We start from the raw sequence: 9,396 nt of genomic DNA, 5'->3' as shown, positions 1-9,396 counted from the left end.
AAGCTCACATAGCTTTTTTGTGTCTTAAATCATAAATGCCATACCTCTCTATCTCTCTTTTGGTTTTTTGAGACAGAGTTTCTCTGTGTAGTTTTGGAGCCTATCCTGGCACTCGCTCTGGAGACCAGGCTGGCCTTGAACTCACAGAGATCTGCCTGCTTCTGCCTCCCGAGTGCTGGGATTAAATGTGTGTGCCACCAATGCCCGGCATAAATGTCACACTTCTTGACTTACTGAAACAAGTGCCTTTTACTCTGCGATTCTGTCTCCGACATTATCTTTCAAACCACGATCTCTACAGTCTGTAGCAGAAAGTTATACACTGATCTGTGGTTCCACTAGAGTCTGAAGGGAAGAAGAAGGAGAAAGACAATTAAAATCTACTGTACAGCTGCATTGTTTGATTTATCACAACAAATACATATTTTTCACCTGAAAAAATCAAGTAAAGTAATTGAAGTACATATGATAATCACAAAAATAATTCTGTGGGCTAAGGAGTCAGTGGAACTTATGAGTCATTGGAGAAGACCTTTGACCTCTAGCGTACAGAGTTCCCTGTCTAATAAAGTATTTTTCTATGAGAATAAAGTACAGCAACAGATATCAATAATATTTTGAGAAGATGAGGGAAGGTTTAAAATGCAAAATGTCATTTTTCTTGACAGGCCAGAAGCAGTAGTTTATTATTATAGTCTATTTATTAGTTATTTATTATAGTTTATTAGGGCAGCTAAGTCACTGTAATCCATGGTATTTCCTGCCAGAGAGTCATTTATGAATTTTCAGAGGACTTTGTACAGTAAAGATATATGTACAGGATTATGAACTCTGGCTCCATTAAGTGAAATATAATTCAACTAATTGAAAGAGCAACATCTATAGTTAGATTTAATCCTGACTCCATTGCTCCCTTGCTCTGGTATCTTTGGTCCAGTTACTTGAGTTTTCTGAGCCTCAGTTTCCATGGCTGTATGGAGAACGTATAGTGTCACTTTCTTTGGTACCATCGTGGGAAGTACATGAGATGGTACATATAAAACACACAGCCTAAGCAGGGCAGTGATGGCGCACACCTAACACTCGGGAGGCAGAAGCAGTCAAATCTCTGTGAGTTCAAGACCAGCCTGGTCTACAGAGAGAGTTCCTGGACAGACTCCAAAGCTACAAAGAAACCCTCTCTGGAAAAATAACCCAAATCAACACACACACACACACACACACACCCTAGGTAGCATTTTAATAGTGGCTATGACCATTACTGGGGTGATTCCCGTATGAAATTCAACCATGACTCAATGATCACAATTGTTCATTCTTACCTTTTACTCATGAACAACCTGAGGCATGATGAAAAGTGAGTCCCCATAGTTGCCAGGTGAGGGAAGGGGTTATTGGCAAAAATGCCAGTCCTCTAAGCTGGCTAGGTGGCCACAATGGGGCCTGTCTGATCATTCTAGGTAGAGGTATTCTGATCTAGGGTTATACGCTCTTTTCAGATGCCCAGATATTAAATAGGAAAGACAGGCTCATCGTTTCCCAGAACCTAGGAGCTATGCTAAAGTGAGGAGGACAGAGAAGTCAGAGGTTTTATTTTCTATTTTTTTTGTGTATTTCTGAGTGTATAATCTCTCTCTCTCTCTCTCTCTCTCTCTCTCTCTCTCTCTCTCTCTCTCTCTCTCTCTCTCTCTCTCTCTCTCTCTGTGTGTGTGTGTGTGTGTGTGTAGGCCCAAGGTTGATATTGGGATTCTTCTTTGCTCCTAGTGAGCCTAACCTTTTTTTTTTTTTTTTTTTTTTTTTTTTTTTTTTTTTGGTGTGTGTGTTAGGGGTTGAGACAGGGTTTCTCTGTGTAGTCCCAGCTGTCCTGGAGATTGCTCCATAGACCAGGCTGGACTCCAATACACAGAGATCTGCCTGCCTTTGCCTCCTTAGTACTGGGATTAAAGGCATGTACCACCACTGCCCAGTGAGCTAACTTTTTATTTTATTTTAAATTTTAATTAGAAAGAAATTTATTTTACATGTCAATCCCAGGTCCCTCTCCCTCCCCTCCTCCCCTGCCTCCCCCCCCCAGCTAACACCCTACCTATCCCATACCCTTTCTGCTCCCCAGGGAGGGTGAGGCCTTCTGTAGGGGGTCTTCAAAGTCTGTCATATCCTTTGGGATAGGGCGTAGGCCAACCCCCTTGTGTCTAGGTTCAGGGAGTATCCCTCCATCCCACATGGGATGCTGCATGTAGATATATCCCAAAGTCCATACCTATGCTAGGGATAAGTACTGATCCACTACAAGGGGCCCCATAGATTTTCCAGGTCTCCTCACTGACACCCACATTCAGGGGCTCTGGATCAGTTCCATGCTGGTTTCCCAGCTATCAATCTGGGGATCAAGAGCTCACCCTTGTTCAGGTCAGCTGTTTCTGTGGGTTTCACCATGAGATAACTTTTTAAAGCTCATCTATTATTTTTTAAATGGACATAGTGATAAGCTGCCTCCTAAGTTTTTATCTTCAGACCCACACATCAGGGCATCTTTCAACACCCCACATCCCAGAAGAGCACTGGGATTACCCCAGAATTCCTTGACTGTTTGTCCTGAAGACTCTAGTCATTTTTTATTTCTAAATACTATGTGTAGCAAATGTTACCACCCTGTTTCCCACAGGCATGTTTGGCATGTGACTCATGGGCTGATATACCTCAGCACAGCTATGAATGTGGCTCAACACAAAGGAATAAATGATATTACAAGATCAAGCATAGTCTCTATTTCCTCTTCTATCCAGGTCTAGACACCTGGAGCTGAGTTGTATTCTACATGCAGCTATCCTGTTAAACCAGAATTATTTGTTGAAGATGCTGTCTTTTCTCCAGCATATCGTTTTTTACTTCATTGACAAAAATCAGGTGTCCAATGGTGTATGGATTTATTCCAGGATCTTCAAAATTCTATTTCATTGAAAAATATATGTTTTTTATGACAATACCATACCATTTTTATTACTATAGCTCTATAGTACAGTTTAGGAAAGGTGATAACTTCCAGCACTTATTTTAATATTTCATTCTCTCTCTCTCTCTCTCTCTCTCTCTCTCTCTCTCTCTCTCTCTCTGTGTGTGTGTGTGTGTGTTTCCATATGAAGTTTAAATTTTTTTCAATTTCTATGAAGAATTGTATTGGAATTTTGATAGAGATACTTATCCTTAGCAACAGCATTGGCAGTAATCACCACAATCAAAAGTGAACACACCAAGGCTAATGAATGTGAGCCCCAGCCCCCCCCCCACTTACATGTATATCATTGAGGCCTTGTATTGAATTTTGTTCTCATAATTTTCTATTTTCTTACTGAATGCACCTCATGATCTATTTTTGCCTCACACTTCTGACTCTAGGGACTTTAGGCCCCACAAAATCTGGGCCTGCCTTGAATACACCAATTGGGAAACAGAGAATTATGGGAATATGTTTAAGACTATAGACTTTGGAGTCAGAATGATTTGAGCTAAGTCTCAGCTTAGTTATTTAATAACTTGATCAATTTAAGCAAATTATATATGTTTTCTTTGCCTTAGTGCCCTCATTCATCCAAGAAGATGAATGCTAGAAAACCCTTTTCACCCTCAAAGTCAGGGATTGGACCCAGGTGTTCACACATACCGTCTAAGTGCAGACTACTAAGCCACATCCCAGCCTAAAAAGACCTTCTCAACAGGGTTGTCCTAAAAATAAAATCAGATCACACAGAAAGACTTTTTATCCTGGTTATTGTAACTGCTACCTTTTCATTTTTAGTAAAGGGAGGGTCTGAGTTTGTTGTAAGTGGTCAAGCAAAGGAATTAGTTAATCCTCCCCCTAGAGCAAGGATGCTCTTCCTTTGCATCTCAAGAAGCAACAGGATGCAGCTTGAGGAAGATGGTTTGTGGGTAGAAAGCTGCTGCATTAAGCAGACCCAGGGTCAGCAGTACATGAGCCACTTCCTTCCCCTAGGGGGCGATATTTGCTATGGGACCAAGCTGAGGCCATTTCCTGTTGGTTCTATATTGGCTCTTCCTCCTTCCTTCTTCCTCCCTTGATGTAGGGTCAGCTCCACTTCATTGTCTGAAGTGTCCTCTGACAACTCCTACTCCCTGTATCCTTACCCGTTCATGGATGCTTTCTCTTCTACATCTGATTTGTCTTAGTTTGTGCTTTTCAGAAGACCTGAATTGATATACCAGACATTCTGTGTCTAATGACTCACAAATCTTTCAGGTCAGGGCACTGAAGCTTGGCAGATGTTTGAAGACAGTTGCTAAAGACTCAATAAACAGTATATCCAAGCAACTACAAAGAGTAGATAGACCGCATCAAGAAAATTCTGCCAAAACATACTTTAAACTTACCTAGGGAGCGTACAAAGCCTGCAATTTGTAGAAAAGTTAACAAGGAAGTCAAACTTTCCTATTTTGAGTTTGGATTAAAAAATGGTTAATGGTAGACATTCTCAGAAAGGAGCTTGAGAGGAGAGGCAGAAGAGGGACTCTCCGGGAGAGGGGTTGCCAGGGAATGTGCTCCAGGCTCTTCTTAAGGAGCCATAGTTATAAGGAACAGAAGCCTGACAATATTGGACTGCTCTTAGAGAAGTTCTGATGACAAGTGTCATGAAAGAAACCAATCCGCACAATTGTGGTCTTAGAGGAGAACGGTGGCGTTAGAGTTGCTAAGAAGCAGAAATGTTCTGTGAATGGTTAATGGTGGTCAGAAGTGCATGAGGAGTCACCTGTCTTCTGTTATATATACTTTCCCTAGACTTCTGAACTTCCTTTTCATCCTCCTAGCAAGAAGACACTAACTGCCACCTGCCACCAGTTCTGGGCAGGACTTTGGTATCATTCATCACAATCTGATGGTTTCTTAAGGGTGCCACTACTGGCATTGTGGGTGGGACTGTTCTTTATTGTCCGGAATAGTCAGACTGCCTAGCATTTTTGCCTGTGTCCATTCAATGTCATGGGTGGGCACTCCTTCTAGCCATTGTGATAAGAAAGCTCCCACGTTTCCACATGCCCCTCTCCCACTGTCATAGATGTAGTATCCTGACTGAGTTAAAAAGGGAATTGAAACTGACTAGACATAGCCATATTATACAAGGGGAAGAATTGGAGAGCATAGGAGTTGACCACGTAGCTCATATCAATTATGTATCTTTCTCACTAGAATGAGAGTTATAAACTAGATTAGGCTCATTTAATACAAATAACAATTTATTGATCCATTCAGCTAAAACTGTCTGGTCAGGACTCAGAGCTCACGTGATCAGATCTCAGTGAGCCTCCACGTCTTGTCCTTACTTTTCACTGTGTTGACTTTATTTAGAACCTTTCAGTGGGCTCTCAAGCAACTTTAGACTTGCTCCATATGATGGCCAAGCTCCTGCAAATCTTACCCTCAGGTCCTTTGTTCAAGTGCAGTGGGAAGGTCTCACAAAGTCTTGAACTCTGTATCTGACAGGACAAGTTTCTTTCATGAGTATTTTATTGGTGAATTTGTTGTCATGGCCAACAATTTTGGAAGCACTGATTAACTTTAGTCTAGAGCTTATGCCCCATCCCACCCTTAACCACAGGAACTGAGTGTAACAAGAGGAAGGGGACTCAAGCGAGATCTCCGGAGAGAAAGGCAGTTAGGATTAAAACAGTGAGCAAGCATTTGCCACACTCAATCCTGTATTGGAGTTCATAATAAAAGATCATTGAAAATTAGGAAGTTGTAGCCATTTTGGGCTAAAATATTTCTGACTCATTTAGTCACTTGAAAAAGTGTTTGATAACCAGGAGGCTGAATAGAATGTCCTCATGTGCAAGACCCTAGTTTGGGATTCACAGAGTCCATAGGAACTGACATTTCAAAGTCAAGGCTACTTACAGTGGGATTTCTAAGGACAGGTTGCATATATGTAAATTGGGCATTGTATATGAAGTTTATTTTATTAGTTCCTCCTCCCTAATCTCATATTTTTTCACTGTTTAGTTGATGCATTGGCAGAAGCACAAGGTGACAGCGACATCATTTAGATCTAGGTGATCTTGCACACCCACTGTCAAGCTGGGGCTTGGCCTGCTTCACACCTAGAGGGAATACATAACTACCACAGGGGCCTTTGGACTCATAAGAGATTGTGACACACCATTTGGATTGCTGCCCAATGGGCCAAGGACAGAAGCCATGAATGTCTGAGGGCCATCTGTACCAGGGTCATGGAGTTGGGAAGCAGGACCTGGGAAGTTCCTTTATTCATGGCTTAAAGGGCCCTCAAATTGAAGGTGGAGTGTTACTTCAATCTGAAGACCTGCTCCTACGTGTGATAAATTTATGATTAAAAAGACTTACTTAAATAATGATATTTTTGTCTATAGCAAAGTTTAATGTCTTCTCACCTCACTCAAAGCCCTAAGAAGTGGAGATATTTTAAAAATCATTTGTAAACACATATATCATCAAATTTTGTAGGTCATTTTGCTTTGAAGGAGAGATAGTACCTGTTTGAAAGGGGAAAAGACCAAAGATGCTACTTGTGTTGAAGTTTCATCCAATTTGAAGTTTTCTGTCCAGCAGGAGGAGGTGGGGGTGCCTGATGGCACTTAGGAAATAAATAAGTATCTAAGTATCACATGGCTGAGAAAGCGAAAGATGAACAATGCTTGACGACCCCTCCCCAGCTTCATAGAAGCAATGGACGGGGAAGGAGACTGAAACCATCCCAGCTGCACAATAAGTTCTCAGAGCTGTCAAGCTGTCTGCAAGCCCTGCAGAGACCTCCAGGGTTGCAGTTTCCATGAGTCATCATGGGTGGTGGCGTGGGCCCTTCAGTGAGGCAGCTGTTTCTGCATTATCCCTGCCTCTGTAAGGAACCCCTCACCTATACTCTTGTTAGCAATGCCAATGAAATCTTTGTGGTTCACCAAGGTGGACTTTGGTGCAATTGTTAGTTTGGTCTGTTTTAAGTCCTCTTTCTTGGATAAGTAGTGGTGTGTGTGTGTGTGTGTGTGTGTGTGTGTGTGTGTGTGTGTAGGTCAAACAACAATCTGTGGGAATTAGCCTCTTCTTTTACCATGTGGGTCCCTGGGATAGAACTCAGGTTACCGGGTAACTGTCCTTACCTCTGAGCTAACCTTCAGGCCTGGCTTCTGACTGCTGTGAAAGAAACTCACGCTGGCACCCCCTGAGAGCAGTGTAAACTGTCTCTCCTCAGCATTCTCAGGAAACTCAGCTCAGGCCTGCTGCAGTGTTTGCTAAGTTGAGCCCATAACTGGAATTTAATGGAGGGGGAAGCCTGTGCGCTTCTAGTTCATTCATTCCTTGTTGGAGGGAAACCACATTTTCCAAATGCTAATATCTCAACAGTGCACAGGAAATATACAATCCCAACTACCAAGTGAATGGGGAGTACCTTTCTGGATGATTTTATTGGGAAGGAGTTTTCTTATTTAAAAACACAATGCACAAGTCCCCGATTTGGAGGACTGAACAAGACATTTCTTGGGGAGTTCTTCCCTCTGTCCCTTGCAGAGCCAGTCTCTGTGCTTGAGGTGGCTTCTGTGCTGTTGATGCATAAGGTGCTCTTGGGTGCTTGTGGGCTGTGTGATATGCTGAGATCTAGCAAGATTGACCTGGAGGAAGTCACTATGAGGTCATGTGGAGTCACTATGAGATAGTGTGGGTCTCTATGAGGTTGTGGGGGTCACCACGAGGCCGTGGAAAAAATCATTCCCTCTCTTATTTATCTTTGGCATGTGGTGTAGCAGCCTGTCCTGGACAGAGGGCATCTTCAGTACAACTGCTCAAAATTAAGCCTTTGAGTGGTTCATCCTGAAATGGAATAGGCTTGGCTTCCAATGCTGTGGAAGCATCTGGGTTCAGCTGGAATATCTAGCTCTGTTCTCTAGTGAGCAGATTCCTGTGTGGGGCTCACAGGTGGTACGTCTGAGACTTGAGTCAGGGATGGAATCGCTTTAGTAAGGATGGTTTTTAGTGTGAGTATTCCCAGTTTTAGTTCTCCAAGAGCCACTCTTTTTTGCTGTGAATCAGATAGATGCTGAGCATCTTTTGCCTGAAGAGTACCTCTCTATGTATCCAGTTATGACTCACCTGCAACTGTCCTCAAAGACCCAGGGGATCATTGATGCTGAAGCAGCCTTTGGATTTCTCTTCTCAGTGACAGAGAACTTCTGTGCTAGCATGCAAGTTAACCACAGGAACATGTCTGCACTGTTCAGCTCAGCAGGCTCTTAGGTTCCCCAAGTGCCCAGGAGGATTCAGTTTGTCTCATGTGGGTTTATTCACCCTATCCTGTTTCATTTTGATTTATGACAACTGGAATCTCTCATCTGAGTCACACATGAGTTACATGTGGTTTTGATTGGGCACGAGAAGCCCGAATCACACAGCCAGCATTTTGACCTGAAAAGAACGCTGTCTTATGCCCTAAGTACCTGTTTCTGCATCTCAGGAGATGGACACAAAGGCATATGCCTGTAATTGTAATCCCAATACTCTGAAAGCTGAGGCTGGACCAGGAGTTCAAGGTCTGAGTTGGCTGGTTCCACACTAGCCTGGGCTACAGGAAAACCAGAACCCAAAACAAAGTATCCCACAAACCAAAATAAGCAAAAAAATTTTTTTCTTAGCAAATGGAGCTATTTGGTCTCAGGAGTTCCTGTGTGCTACTGTCTTAGCTAGGGTTTCTCTCACTGTGCAAAGATGTGATGATCTTGGAAACTCTTATAAAGGGAAACATTTTGTCGAGGTGGAGGCTAACAGTTCAGAGGTTCAGTTCATTATCTTCATGATGGGGAGTACGGCAGCATGCAGGCAGACATGGTGCTGGAGGCATCTTGATCAGGAGGCAACAGGAAGTGGACTGACTGTCACACCCAGGGAAGGAAGCTTGAACAAAAGGGAACTCATATCCACACTTCCTCCAAATAGGCTATACCTACTTCAATAAGGCCACACCTCCTAATAGTGCCACTCCCTTTGGGATTATGGGGGCCAATTACATTCTAACAGTCCTAACTACCCTTCCTCTGCTGTGCGGTACTAGAACAGAGTGCACTGAGTTCTACAATGCCTTGCAAACAAAGTGATGCAGCATTGCTGGAGACATGGGCCATCTGTGGAGACTGCTCTTCCCAGCTTAGGCCAGGAGGAAAAAGAGGAAGAATTACATCAAGGGTATTCATTGAGTCATGTTTCAAAAGGCCTGTCCCTCCTAAGGAGGCTCTGTCCCAGTATTTCATATTTTACTGTTTGGGCTAAGGGAAAACTGTTGTATATGAGGTCGAAGAAGAACAGGATTCATGATGCATTTTATGTACCTACTTTCTTGGAACACATACTTTCTAGGCTATGTT

The 9,396-nt window shown here is 42.8% G+C and overlaps 1 protein-coding gene across 1 annotated transcript in view; it reads right to left on the bottom strand.

The window, feature by feature from the left end:
- Window positions 1–234: 234 nt before the first annotated feature.
- The window catches only part of LOC100759343 (renalase), a 273,231-nt gene continuing 264,069 nt past the window's right edge, over window positions 235–9,396 (bottom strand). Inside the window, exon 8 of the transcript XR_003483509.2 lies at window positions 235–345. The gene's annotated coding sequence lies outside the window, so the exon portion shown is untranslated. The remainder of the gene's footprint in view (window positions 346–9,396) is intronic.

This window comes from Cricetulus griseus, chromosome 3 (assembly GCF_003668045.3).
Source record: "Cricetulus griseus strain 17A/GY chromosome 3, alternate assembly CriGri-PICRH-1.0, whole genome shotgun sequence".
In the NCBI taxonomy this organism is placed as follows: domain Eukaryota; kingdom Metazoa; phylum Chordata; class Mammalia; order Rodentia; family Cricetidae; genus Cricetulus; species Cricetulus griseus.
Note: the sequence above shows the minus strand (reverse complement) of the source record. Positions and strands in the feature narration are given on the sequence as shown.